Source organism: Cheilinus undulatus, linkage group 2 (genome assembly GCF_018320785.1).
Source record: "Cheilinus undulatus linkage group 2, ASM1832078v1, whole genome shotgun sequence".
NCBI classification, from domain to species: Eukaryota; Metazoa; Chordata; class Actinopteri; order Labriformes; family Labridae; genus Cheilinus; species Cheilinus undulatus.
This window is the reverse complement of record NC_054866.1, coordinates 33,832,424-33,847,443: the sequence shown is the minus strand read 5'-3', so window position 1 is coordinate 33,847,443 and position 15,020 is coordinate 33,832,424. Positions and strand designations below refer to the sequence as shown.

At 38.2% G+C, this 15,020-nt stretch overlaps 1 protein-coding gene across 12 annotated transcripts in view; it reads left to right on the top strand.

Moving 5' to 3' along the window:
• Positions 1–15,020, top strand: part of ncam1b (neural cell adhesion molecule 1b) — a 134,096-nt gene that overhangs the window by 93,432 nt on the left and 25,644 nt on the right. The gene's annotated exons all lie outside the window — the stretch shown is intronic.

Here is a 15,020-nt window from a genome sequence, read left to right as displayed (position 1 = left end):
CTTCAAGTGTAAAACATACCACCACCATATGATGCACGTCACAACAGGCCAATTTTTATTTCTAACAGAGCCAACTGTGGTGAGGCATACGCTGATCACACTACTCAATATCAGCATACACATCCATCCTTTTATTCTGTGTTAATGTCCCACGAGAAGTAGCGTTTTCTCTGCAGAACCACCTCCCAGCTGCTGCACGGCAACTTCCTCTTCTGTCGCCGACAGACTTTCTTCTTCTTTGGTCTTGTAGCTGTCATGATGGATGAGCAGAGACTCATCAGGGGGTTAGAGTTAACACTGTGCAGCTCCACATCCCATAGTCTCACCATTTTATCTCATAAAAGACATTGCCTGGTCAGCTGTACTCTGTGTGAAGACACACTCTGCAGGTGTGTGCTTCTTAGAAAGTGAATAACACACAGAGGCTTTCTGTTATTTCTTAAGAAAGAGAACAGCTAAAAAGCGCTTCACCCACCCACCTACCCACTCTTTACCCTGTACAGTCCTGTAGACGTGCAGCACCATGGCATGTCATGCACCACATGTCATGAGACACACAGCTGTGCTGGTGGCAGTGTATTTTACACAGTAGTATGCAGTATGCTTCGTGACCTGTGGCGTCTCTTCACAGCTGTCCTCAAATAAATGATTAGCAGCCTTACTGAAGTATTGTAGAGTAGAAAAACCAGATTGAGATTTTTTAGATTCTGATTCATAGTTCTGTGTATTAGAAGGGGAAATGATATTCACAAAGGGGCTCTAATGAATGGCTGCTAATTATTTAAATGTTATTGTCTTGCTGTGTTTGTACATCTGTCTATCATTCTTCCTCTGATCATCATTACAGCTATATTTCATCGAGGACGGGTGTGAAAATTGAAACATTCGTTTGGGGTGGACGTGGTCAGTTGTCAAAACACAGCTGTTTATTTAGCGTTTAATTTTTTGATACACTCAAGGGATGTGATTGATGTGAAAGTTTGTTGCAGAGTGTCAGATAAATTGCACTGTTTTAGATGTTTGGTGCTGAGGAATAGATGGGGCTATTAAGCAGTATATGTTCATGTGTTGTTTTTTTTTTTTGGTTGCCTGGTTGGTCAGTTACTCTCAGTGATTGCCTGAATACTCATGGTCAAATGGTGAAAGATTATGTTTTTGTTTTTTGTTTTTTTTTGTTTGTTTGTTTTTTTCAAAATTCAGAACCATATAACCCATAAAGATCAAGTTAATGCTCTTTCAGTGTTTGCTAGAGTTTAGATATGGGTTTGTCTGATAAATACTCCAAAATCTATGGACCTTTTGCATCTGACACACACACAGTCAGTTCTGTTAGGCTCAGCCCCCCCAAATAGACAGCAAAAGGGGCGTGTTACTCACTGGATGCTAGTGCTAAAAATATACTCCTGTCCAAAATTCCTTGTGGTAATCGGTGAAGTGCACATTTTGTAGACTACAAGGGGCAGATTGACTAAAGAATGTCTTAGATTTTTGTGCATTTTTAAGCATGCATAGGTCAAAAGAGATAGCATCTGATCAACAAACTCATGCAAAGGGAAAATCTATGCTAACTGCAAACAAAATGCATGCAAACTGCTCAGCAGAGCAAACAGTGCCCTGTTCCATTTGCATGTATGTAAAGAGACTATTCAAAAGTTTGGCACAAATTACTCCCTCATGTGCAAATATAGGTCATTACAAATTTCAACTAATTCACAAAGGCCTGTGCCAACTGCATGGCAGTAAAAGTTGTGTCATTTAACATCCTATCAACCATTAAATCGGCACTATTTCCCTCTCCCCCTCTTGCTTATCTTCTCTCCACTTAAGTCAGTTGTTACTGTGTATCCCTACCAAAACATTGTATTAACAATAATTGGCCATTGAACAAGTAGGATCCGTACATGACCGATTTTGAATAGAGCATACAGTATGTTTAAAAAAATGAAATACCTTACTAGCCAAATATCTTGTGTATCTATATTGCCATGTGTGCCTCTCATGTCCTATCAGAAATCAACACAATATTTTGTTAAAGAAAAATTTAAAAAGTGTGAGTTTGAAATGTCGTTTTGTATTTATTGTATGAGGTCAAACCTTGGAGCATCATGCCGCATTATCACACACTTTTAAATAAATCAGCTGGCTTATGTCCTTATGGTGTACTTAGAGGAAGTTTACCTGTTTGTGAGATCCTTACTTGTTTATTACAGCTATTTCTCTGTAAGTTGTTTCTGCAAGTAAAAAAATTGTTAATGCACATAAACAATAACACAACATTGGTCCTAGAATAATTTGCTCTACCTGTAATAGAGTCTAAATAACATTTTAGTGTCTAATAACAGACTAGTTTTGTTGCAAATTAACAGCTGTAATGCGAGTAATGGCCAGTATTACCCCAGCACTTGCACAACCTCTTAATCCTCTGTATTCAATAAATTTCTCCTTACTGCTTTGTTCATTAGATTTATAGATCACATCTGTGTAAACGTGTGGTGTGAAGGTTGTAGTCAGCTGCAGTGTGAGTTGCTGTTAATACTTGTGGGGAAAAAAAGAACTGAAAATCAAAAATAGTTAACAGACAAAATATTGATTTACACAGCAGGAAGTTCAGCATCACACAGAGTGCCTTCTCTCAGCTATAACTGACAAGTGACTGATTTCTATACATATTAATTTTTCTGATAATAGTGTTTTTTTCTGTAGTATTGTAACATCATGGCACAAGTGTGTAGTGACTGTGTTTTTTGTTTTTTGTTTTTTTCTAGCCTCTCAGTCGCATATAATCATCTAATGTGTCCGAAATTATGTTCATCTTTGTTTTCTGTCTCACTCAGTCATTGTAGTGTTGATGATCTAAGTGCATAGCCACTGATGTTCCACTTGCTGACAAAACATGCGCCAAGTGCTTCGGTGGTTAACTTTATGGCTGTGTTAATACCGGCATATGATCAGAGGAAATTCTTTAGCAGATATGGTGCAAAAGAGGAGCTATTAGCAGGTGCAAATCTTGAGCAAAACTTAGTTCTATTAGTGTGGTGCAGCAAATTTTAGTGGATCTGCCCCTGAAAGCTTAGAAAGATTCAAATGCCACTATTTGATGCCAACAAATAATTTAATGTGCAAAGCATTTTCCACAGCAACAGAAGTACTAAATAGGCTAATGCTAACACTAGCATTAGTATGGTTACTGTTGACTTTGACTGAATGAGATGTTGAAAACAGAAAGAGTACTTGTAAATGCTAATGTTGTCTAATGAGCATACTTTGGCTTTTTAATGAAATGTAATCAAAAAGGAATTGTGGCTATGGCTATGTAGGTATCGTGACTTTTGTATGCTTTAAAATCACTGCCTATGAATGGAGGTATGCCATTTTCAGTGCACTCACAAGTTTCTGTTTGTGAGCACCCTTGAGGGAAATAACTTAATTTGATAGTCACTGACATTTCTATCAAGTAGGATATTTCTATTTTGTTACTTTTTCCCAAATACTCTTAGACCATTATTGTTGTTAAGTGTTATACATGCAACTGAAGCTGAAGTGGTTTTCTCATTTTGTCTTATTTGCACTTCTGTTGCTTTCAAAAAGACATGACTATCAATGGTAACATGCAATTTTTACTTAGGAGAAAACTTGGTTGTCTTTGCAGTGTTCCATCACTGTCTGTTTTAGGGATGGAACAAAGTGTTTTGGAAAATACTGACATTGACAGAACAATCTGAAATTCCTGGAGTTGTCAGATACTACTGAATGAAGAAGAGTCTCTGTTGTTTGTTTAACTATATAATCTAACATGATTCATCATCTGTGCTTAACTGAGAGACAGTGAATGCTAGTTTCATGTTTGCTTTTGTGAAGGACCACAACATCTTTGTATGGTTTTTTAGTTGATCCAAAAGAGTTGATGAATGTTATACAGTCCTCAGAGCCCAAGCAAAAGAAAGCATTGCTTTTGTTAGTATGTTTTGGTTTGCTGCCATCTTCAAGGCTAGAAAGATAGAACAAAACTAAAAAACATCTGTTTAGGGTTTGTTAAAGGTGCCCTGTGGAGTATTCTTACACAAACAAACAATGTTTCTGTTTACATTTCCTACTCCTCCCATAACACATCCTCTTCCCTGCAGTTAATGCTGAGTTAGTGCCACCTGAACATCTGTAGAACAGTGGGTAATCTTTGGCAGGAATGTGCAGCACTTGCATGTCTGTGTGTCAAACATGTACATCAGTAGAACAGTACATCAGTAGGACAGTTGGTAATCTTTGACAGGAATGTGCAGCACTTGCATGTCTGAGTGTCAACATGGGAGAACAAAACTGTGGACCTATATGTGAAAACTACATCAGCTTCAGACTTCAAAAACATTTACTTCATTTGTGTAAAAGCATCATTGCATAAACAGTTAACATCTTAAGTGACTACAACATGAGAACAAACCACACACACATTAAAATACGACATCTGTGTCATTCAAAAAAATGCTGAGTGAAGCATGTAAGCCATAATAAATACTACATGACAGATAAACAATAAATAAAGCTAAAAATTCTAACATAGGTTAAAAATGTGAGTCCAAGTATAAGTAAATAAGCCATAAATAAGCCCCTGAGTCTGATGGATGTGGACACAAAGCTTGACATGGCCCTCTTAGTCCTGAAGGTATGTGTGGCCTGAGGACACAAGGCTTTATTGAACATAAAGTGTGTGTGGTGTCTGAGGCTATGTGTTGTTTATGAGCCAGAACCTATGGGGCTGAAAAAATAAGTTTCTGCTTAAAAAAAGTGCTCAAATGCTTCTCCTCAGAGTTCAATATTAAATACATGGTATCTAAATTCAGTCACCGGGTGAATCCCTATCAAAACTTTAACAGCTGTCATTTTAAATTGAGACTTTAGTTTAACTATAACAGCATGGTTTTAGACACAGGTGGCACAGTGGTGCAGTTGTTAGTGCTGTTGCCTCACAGTATGAAGGTTGCTGGTTCGCTTCCCGGTCAGGGCCTTTCTGTGCAGAGTTTGCATGTTCTCCCTGTGCACACATGGGTTCTCTCCAGGTACTCCAGCTTCCTCCCACCACCAAAAACATGCTCATTAGGGTTAATTGATCACTCTAAATTGGCTGTAGGTGTGACTTTGAGCGTGGCTGGGATAGGCTCCAGCCCCCCTGACCCGGAATGGAATAAGGGGTATAGAAAATGGATGGATGGCTCGTTTTAGATGCACAATATTGGAATTATGACATCACCAGTATGTACAAATTCATTTCAACTGATACCAATATTGATACCCATAATGATAACATTATGCATATGTTCACACCTTAAACTTCCGTCCTTAAACACACTTTAAAGTTTAAGGAATGAGACTGACCAAAGAGAAGCAATGCAACTGGCATAGATCTGTTGGTCCTGGCCAAAACCCCACTAACTTATTCATACATACAGTTGATGTATACAGCCAATATAGGCCAATATTTACAGCCAAGATACTGTATATCGATTATAGATATCGGCAGGAATTTTCAGCTCTGCCAATTCTGATAATTCAATTTTAAAGCTAATATCTACTAGTATCATGTCAGTGATATTGTGCATCCCTAATAAATTTCACAGGATGGGTCCACTCATTGTGGTTGAGCTTTGCTGATTGAACCTGTAAATAACAGCAGAGAATGAAAAAGATGCAAAACAAAACGGCAGCTTACAGTAGTAGTTACCATCTTAGCATTATCTGGCAGTTTTATATTTAGAATCTAGTATTTTCATAAGTAAGTGGTGTCTGACACCGTCAGCCTGACAGCCACCATAACAAGCTATGTCCTTTTACAATTAAAAAAAAAAGAAAAAATCTTTGTTTTTGAAACCATTGGCATTTTTAAGGTAATGTTAGACTTCAACTTAGAATCTATAAAACAGAATTTATAGTCTTTTATTTGATTAATAAAATTTAAAAAGAAAATAAGGAAATTTGTGTTTGTTACATTATTTCTTTGTTGTAACAGTGCTTCTTGGTAATAAATTTTATACCCTTGGAAAGCCTGTTTATTACCCTTTTAAATGATGCCACATTTGTAAGGAACATGCATTTTTGGAATGAGCAGCAGAGCTGAGTATGTGGGTTGTGCCCATGAAAAATGTGCCAGATCTTCTCTGCCAATGCCAAACAGCCAAACAGCTTATTTTGCTGTTGCTATTGACTCTTGTTTTGAGCTTCTGGTACCCCCAGGTGCTGCCAATCAGGTGCCTGATTGGCAGCACCTGTGAGCATGGGCCCTGCTACAGTGGTCAGTAGATGTCTGCTTCAAGAATCTGCATGCTACATTTGACTGATCTGGATAGAGCCCGTCAGTTGGGCAACTTCCAGCTGGTGTTCCACAAAACCAAGTTGCGGCATTGTTTGGAGTAAACCCTAGTACCATCTCCAGACTGAAGGCCAAGTTCCATATAAGAGGGAATGTCAGAGACAGGCCCCGAAGTGGGCATCCCAAGAAGACGACACCCCAAGAATACTGTTTTCTCACCCTGTCAGCAAGAACTCTATCCTCCAAGATGACAGCTATGTGCCCCCACAGAGCGGGGTTTATCAGAGACTACCTCCAGAATTTGGGAGTGGAGAGGATGGAATGGCCTGCCAGCAGTCCTGACCTTAACCCCATTGAACACTTGTGGGATCAGCTTGGGCATGCTGTTTATGCCAGAGTGACCAACACAACCACGTTGGCTGACTTGACTAAGGCGACAAATGCTGGTTGAAGAATGGCATGCCATCCCACAGCAGTGTGTGATCAGGCTGGTAACCAGCATGAGGAGGAAGTGCCAGGCTATTGTGGCTGTGTATGGTTCTTCCACAAGCTACAGAGGCTCCTGTTTGTCAAATGAATAAATTGTTGAATTGTCAATACACCTTGTTTCTTCAAACTTCAATCATCCAATCCACCAAACACTAAACAAGAGTCAATGGCAGAATCAGCTGTTTGGCATTGGCAGAGAAGATTTGGCACATTTTTCATGGGCCCAACCCACATACTCAGCTCTGCTGCTCATCCCACAAATGCATGTTCCTTGGCACCATTTAAAAGGGTAATAAAGAGGCTTTCCAATGGTATAAAATTTATTGCCAAGAAGGATTGTTACAACAAAGAAATAATGTACCAAACACAAATTTCCTTACTTTTGGTTTAATGTTATATTAATCAGTGTAAAAATTCTACATATTGTATCTTTAAAGTGCTCAATTTCAGCAGGCACATAACAGCCTGGTAAAACATTAGAACATCTTAAAGCTCATTTACCAATTGATGGCAGCAGCACAGTTTCTAAATTTTGCTTAGTCTATAAATTGGGCATAAGAAGGGTTGTGGTTGCTTTGAGTGTCTGCCACTCTACGTCTGCTAGGTGTCATCTTAGGTTATTCAACTCAATGAGCTTAAGCTCCAGGCTCTAAAAGGAAGTTTAGGCCTTAAAGAGAACTTTATCGCAAATGTCTGACACATAGTATGTCATCTCAAAAGTCTGTTCTCAGGCTTTTTTTTATTTAACTTTCTCTAGGGATGTGCGCTGTTAGTCAGCTGAATGATTTAGCATTGTCACCTTAACAAGCTGGCACCAGAATTTTTTGTCGTTAAACTAATTTTCCATATTTTCATTACTTAAGGCCATCAAAGCAAACCAGTTGTTTTGTCCAAACTGTGACACAGCTGTCCACCAGCTGGAGCTCTTTGGTTAATGACAAACAAAGGTCTTTACTAGGGATGCACGATATGATCAGTCTGGTATTGGTATCGGAAGATATAAAAATTTCTGCTGATATTTACATCTGGTATTTTGCCTGTGTATTTCAGCATTTATTGACTTTAAAGTTTTAGGCTGAACCAGCAGACCTATGTCAGTTGACATCTTTATTTATCCTCATTCTTTAAACTTTAATTTGTTTTTAAGGACTAAAGTTTGCTTCCTTGGTCATCCTTAAACCTTAAGATGTGTCCAAAAGTACTGAAATTTTCTTGTCCAAAAAGCATATTTAAATATCTGTATCTGTATCGATATCGATATCGGCTGAAATGAATCTGTAAATATGAGCATATTGGATATTGGCAAAAATCCAATATCGTGCATCCCTAGTCTTAACCATTCATGCCATTAAAGCATTTTTGTACTTTTTTTTTACTTTGACAACTGTCATACTTACAAATTGCTCTCTTATAGAATATCACGAGCATGGTAAATGGATGGCATACTATAGAGAGGTTTGGCTGTATTTTTTTTTCAGCATTGAGACTTAGGGCGGCCTTACACCTAATGACTTTTCCACCGATTTCCGATTACCGATTTATTGTTACAAAAGTATTTGCAAATGCATACAAAGATCTGTACACAAATGTGTGCACAAATCCACAAATGTGTGTACAGATCTGCAAATCTGTGTAAAGATTTGCAACTATGTGCAAAGTTTTGCAAATTGAAACTCCAGTGTGATGACTCTTTGTCCACTGGTGAAGACTCCCTCTACCTGTCATCTACTCCCTCCCACACATGCGTGGATTCTGGCCTGATGCTGATTCACTGAAAGCATCCAGCATAACAAACACTGCGTATATTTCCTGGCCTGAGTGATTAAATTCATGATCAGTGCATAAAAGTTACCAGCAAAAACAAACAGGTAAAAAGAAATACATTTTTAGAACAATGCAAGATTCAAACCCGTGATCATATGAATGAAAGTCCGTGATACTGCCACTCAGCCACTTGATCAACACATCCACCATCAACAGAGTAATGTGATTTAGATGTCAACATTGGTTGGTGCCATTTAGCTCTGTGTAAGACCGACAATCTTTCTCTTCCCCCGTTATTTATATAAATATAAATGTTACAGACCACTTTATCGATCTTATTGCTAACATCACCCAGCTCACACAGCGTCATATTGGGGATTTCTGTTAAATACAACACAATGAACCCCTGTCTTGTAGCGATGGCAATTCAACCACCGCTGTGATACAATTTTGGAGATAAGGAAGACATTATTTTCTTCACTCTTTCAATGAAAATATGAATAATAACAATAACAGTATAATACGATAACATTTCTCCCTCCACACTAACGTTATATAGAGCCGTTACTCCTCCTGTGTGATGCTGATGTGATGAGAAAGGCAGCCTTGCCTGTGAGCCTGCGCTGAGGGCAACAGACCCAACCTTTATGTTTACAGATCTAAGTACACGTTTACAGATCTGAGTACATATCGTGCGTGGTACAAGTGTTGCAAAGGTCACGTGTGGATGACAGCCAATTGAGAGGCAGATTCTGAACCAAAATGAACTAAGTCCACAATTACAAATTGGTCTACATATTTGCAGATTAGTGCACACATTTGTGGATCTTTGTACAAATTTGCAAAACTTTGCACACATTTGTAAATCTTTACACAGATTTGCAGATCTGTACACTCATTTGTGGATTTGTGCGCAGATCTTTGTACGCATTTGCAAATACTTTTGCAACAATAATAATAGTTATTATTATTATTAACAATAATAATAGCTCCGTATAAGGCTGACATTAGTTGTATATAGACAGGCAACTGGAGCATATAACCTGCTCTAGAAGGATGATTTTAACCTATAAGGAGGACTAAAGGCTGCCGCTGCTGATGTTAGCCACAATTGGCAACGCAGTTTGACGTTATTCTGTCACAGAATCTACTACATTGTGGCAGGAAACATTGTGCTTAAATTTGATTTCCTAACTTTAGACAGGTAAACTAGATAGATAGTCGTTTACTGTCATTGTATTGTAAAAATGCAACAAAATTACGTTATGCAGTCTCCTCTGTAGCAGCAAACACAGTAGTCCAAGCAGTGGTTAGAAATCCGCAGCCTCAGATCATCCATCCACTCCGTGGCACCCTGTCAGTTCTGGTGTAAGTGTAGGACTTGTTTTGCTGCTCGTGATGGAGTGCTGGGCCGCTGGGTTCGTATGCGCTGCCCCATGCTACCTCAGTAGGTAGCATTCAGTAGTCTTCTGTTGATCAGGCAGTGTTCCGTGGCAGTTACTGGCAGTTGTTGTTAACTTTTAAGCTAGTCAGGAGTTGTGGTTGAGACTGAGGTCTTCTTTTCACCTTTTGTGGATTTTTCTTGATGGAAATTTCCTAGTCTTTCTCTCAAAGGTGTCCTGGACCATCTATCTTTTTTGTTTTCACAGGTTTCAACATATGTTGTCAACTTAATTGTGAAAATACTACCTGAATTGTTAAATTTAGTAAATTGTATAAATTGTTAAATCAAAATTGTTAAATTTAGTCTGAGCCTACATTTGCATTTACTCAACTTTGAAATTAGTCCCTATCACTTATTGGAAAACTAATTCAATCTTCAAACTCTTGAGCTTAGACGTGTATGCAAGCAATAAGTTTGATATGAGCCAAAGCTCTGTGCTTATGCAATTCAAATAAATGAATAAATCAAGTCAGATATGATCACAAATAGAATCTCATTTTGTGCAAAACACTGACGTTGATTGTCTATGTTGCCAGAAAATGAATAGTCTTTGGTCACCTCTGTGCCCAGTAAAAAAAAGTTGGAAACAGCTATGTGCAGCTCCAAAACTACACTCTTAAATCTACCCTTTTATATTCTGTCTACACTGAAAACGTGGATCCAGTAGTGCTTATAGTATTCAAAACTCCACGAGATACCTTGAAGCTAACATCTTCTACAATGTGCAGCCTCACAGGTGATGCTCCCAGTCAAGCTTTTGAGCAAGGTCACAAGGTTTCAGATATGTTATCTTCTTTTTAGTATAATGCAGCAGATGGAGGAGGCAGACACTTCAGCTGCAATTACTGAATACCCATATAATGTTTAAACCATAAGATCAGGATTATAGAATATTAATTTTGTTCACTCAGTTTAAAAATCAAGGCTGCCCCACATTGCAGGTGTTTCTTTTTCCTGTGAGAGATTAGACATTTACTGTCTGTTTGATACTTCAGCAAATCTTGTCAGCTTGCTTAGGTCTTAGGTTTCAAAGGTTAACGGGGAGAACCAAATTCATTTTGAATCACCTCCTACACAAAATCCTCAGTGTTTGCAGACAAAAGTGTCGTCTGGTGACTGTGAGTAAAGGAGTGCACAATGCAAGGATGAGGGAGATTACCGTTTCATACAATAGAAAAGCCGTGGTACGCGTAGGTGTGCGCCTGCTTAGAGTTGTGTTTGAAAATTCAAATTGGCACTTATCTGGGCACAGTTTTGTTTTTGTTTATACCGCTATTAAAGTTAAGTGTTTATATATTTATTTCTAAACTTTCATCAACTTTTACGTGCGGCATTCAGTTGTTTCAGTCCTTTGAATGCATTTGCTGCGAGTCGCTTCAGATAAGTGAGTCTGTTTAATAACTGAAAATGTAAATGAAGTATTTATCCATGCTTTGTACATTATCTACATAATGAATGTTTTGCTTCTTTGAATACATATTAAACATTCTGCTTGATGCAACAGAGTTTTAAAGCTATAATTTTCTCATTTTTTAACTGAGGGCTAATTATAAAACTTTAAACAAATTAAAGTTTAAAGTCTATTGTGTTTGTGCACATTATGTCTTAGAAAATATAAGGTTTCAGACATAAATTCACATTTTAGTCCTTTTCTGTCTGACATCCAGATTGTAAATTAGAAATTAAAGACCAAAGAAAGCCATGATTATTCTTAAGTAATTAGATGCTTAAAGAAAATGTGTAATTAATGTTGTGTGGCAGCTGTTTGGGCAGGGCATCTGAGACAGACGAATGCTTTTAGCGATGCGTGCCAATGTAGAGAGAGCATTGTTTTGTCCCAGCACAAAGGGCTACTCATTTGTAACAACACACCCGCTAGCTCAGTGCTGGGATGATGTAAGGGTTTCTTTACTAAAATGTGAGTCCGCTTTTAGTGATGTACTGGCAGTGTTTTGATACTCAGCAGTTAATGACACAGGACGATGACAGAATGCATAATCATCGGCCTCTTTGAGCCGAACTGAGGCTTCTGTACATTTAGGTGTTTCGTGTTTTCATGTAAGTATGTCTGGTCTCTGTTTGCGTCGTCCTCTTCACACTGGCATTACAATTCCTGTCAGAACAAAGAGCAACGATAATTCTCTATGGAAGGGAATAACAATGGAAGGGAAAGAATGATAAGTCCCAAGGGAACCATCACCATATTGTTCTTCTCATTCGCTCCGAGGAGTGATTGTGTTTTTGGTGTCTTCTGTTTTGCACGCTCACATCTGCTGTTGTTCATTTAGCTTTTGTCTTAGACAAACACCTGTCAGGGACATGACAGCGATACTTGTCAGCTCACTTACTGCAGAGGTAGCACTGCAGACGCGTGTGTGGATGAGGTGGTGATGTTCCAGACTATTAGGTTGCCTGTTTTAATTGGGCTAGCGCTCTCTCTCAGCACGGCAGTGATATGCAGCCAACTGCTGTTTGTAATGATGTACAGTGCACTGTGTGTTATGCTGTGGCAGCAGAGGACATACACAGCTCTTAAGAACAAAGTGAATTACACCCAGGCAGGGAGCTTTGCGTACGTTTTGTCCAATAAGTCTCCTATTGACTCCTTTTTCTGCCTTTCTCATTTCTCTTATTTTCATGGTAAATTGTGAGGCAGGTTTGCCGGCAATCTAGAGTACTTAAATCCAATCAACCTATACGCTCATGCTGCTTTGGTTATAAGGAAATAATAAAGAGGAGATTCTAGATGTGAATTCATTGATGGTTTGATTCACTGTTTTACCCTACAGTTATTCCAGTACATTGATTTCATTTACTTGACATTTACTCGCTGATGCACCTGATGAAATAGCTGTTTATCATTTTGCTTGGTATGCTTCAACATTTTTCTCTGCTATGTGGGCCATTGCATTTCATTCTCATGCTTACCATGTGCTTCTCAGTATCATGAATTCCAAAGAGCATGCTCTCCACAAAGCTGTTTGTCTGTGAAGTTACACTTTTTCAGCATCATTGTGATGTAAACTGACATGGCATGCTGTCTGGTGAAGTCCAGAGGTTTTGTTGCAGATATTTGATTTTATCTGTCATGACTCAAAATAATTCTGTATTCAAGATGGGAGATACGACCAACATCATTATAGTAATCACTTACTGTGCTTGATATCTGTGGTTATATTTCCCCTGAAACTTAAAAAAAAAAAAGTGCAATGTTTAATTTATGCTGATTGCTTTCAAAACTGCAGTCAACTGTAGAGCCGCCCTAGTAATGAACTGTAATATGAATATGAATATGAAAAAATATACAGTATGTGTAATTATTTGAACTGTAGCATCATTAATAAGAAATGAGAACTGAACAGTTGTCTCAGTTTGGGAATATGTTCTCTACATGATTTGAATAATATCTAGGGCTGTCAGTGATTCAGATTGCAAAAGTGAATGTTTGTAAAGTGAAAGAGCCACTTGATATTTAGACATTTGTAGATAGAGATGTAGTAGATAGATAAATACCCTCTAACATGAAGAGGAATCATTTTATCTATTTCAAATAGAAAGGAGCTTACAGCTTGTGTAAATACAAATCATATTCTTAGCTTTATTATAATCAAAGGGTAACAGTGGAAAGATAGTCATTTAAAGTCCCTGTAAAGTAATTTTTGTATGACAGGCCATTGGGTTATGAACCACATAGCCAATTTTCAATCATGAAAAACATCTCTAAGTTTATAAAACTAAGCTTCAAAATCATGAAAAATTAGGCAGTAAAACCTGTCCTAGACTGTTATGGGCATGTCAGTTGAACGAGTTGAAGCCACGCCAACTCACAAGAAATAAAAAATACTTCTGATGAGAGCACAGCTGCATAGCTCTGTGCCAGAGAAGAGAGAGAGAAGTTGGGGATTAAATTTACTGTTTCCTTGTACAAATTTCTCTGTTATGATGCATTTAATGACCCATAGGCCACTGTGGCTGATAGAGTTGGAAAATTTACCTCACAATGAACCAAACCACAGCATGTAGTTGGCTGTTAACTAACTAACAAACACTGTACTAAGATGAACTGCTGTAGCTTTAGAGGGGTGGGCTAAATCCCCATCAAGACTGGCGATGTCATAGGCTTGTATATTTGCCCTGCTCAAATGAAACCAAGCCAAGAAAGAGGCAAACAACTTTCTAACAGTCTAAATCCAAAATTCAGTCACACATAGATCTCAGTGTTTTCACATGTTTACAGCAACCTTATTCCAACATATCTAGTGTGTTTAGACACAAAGTTTGGATTTCACTTTACAGGGACTTAAAGAGTAAAGCAACACTTTATATTCAGAGCACAACATCTGACATGCAAAATAGTCAACATCATACAGGTCACCTGTAGACAAAGAATTACTCTTAAGGTCTCATATGGGGTCTAGGAAGAGCTGCTTTAAAGAAGCTTCTTTTAACCCCTTGTTGATTCTTGATAGATACAGTAAGGACTGTTAAATGAGACTATGACACGGGTACTTAGCGTTAGTTTACAAAACTGCTGAAATAAATTCAGTTTTATGGGGTTAATATTCCTGTTATTGCTTTAAGCCTCAGAAATGGATGTTGAGTCTATAATTGCTTCGCCCCTTTTACCGAACACGTCGCCATATCTCTGCTGTCGTAGTGTAATGAAGTCGCCCCTACCAGATAAACCAATAACCTTCTTATCTGTAAGCCTTTGCGCTATCATGATGCAATAGACTTTCTTCTTTGGGGGTTAGAGGCAGCTTTGTCGCGTTTGCAGGACTGAAAATAATACAGCGTAAAAATCCTCCAAAATACACCTTTAAAAGAAAACCCCGTATTGTCACATAATAGGCTCCCCCAGGAGAGAAATCCAAAGCAATTTTGTATCTGCAGACTGAAAGCTAAATCATAGATTCAGCTCAGGGATTGTGGATGTGTTGAAAATAAAGTAGTCCCTTAATACTTGCATGCAATGTGCAGCATCCCAGCTTTGACTGGATAAGGATTACTTTCTAAGCATTGCTT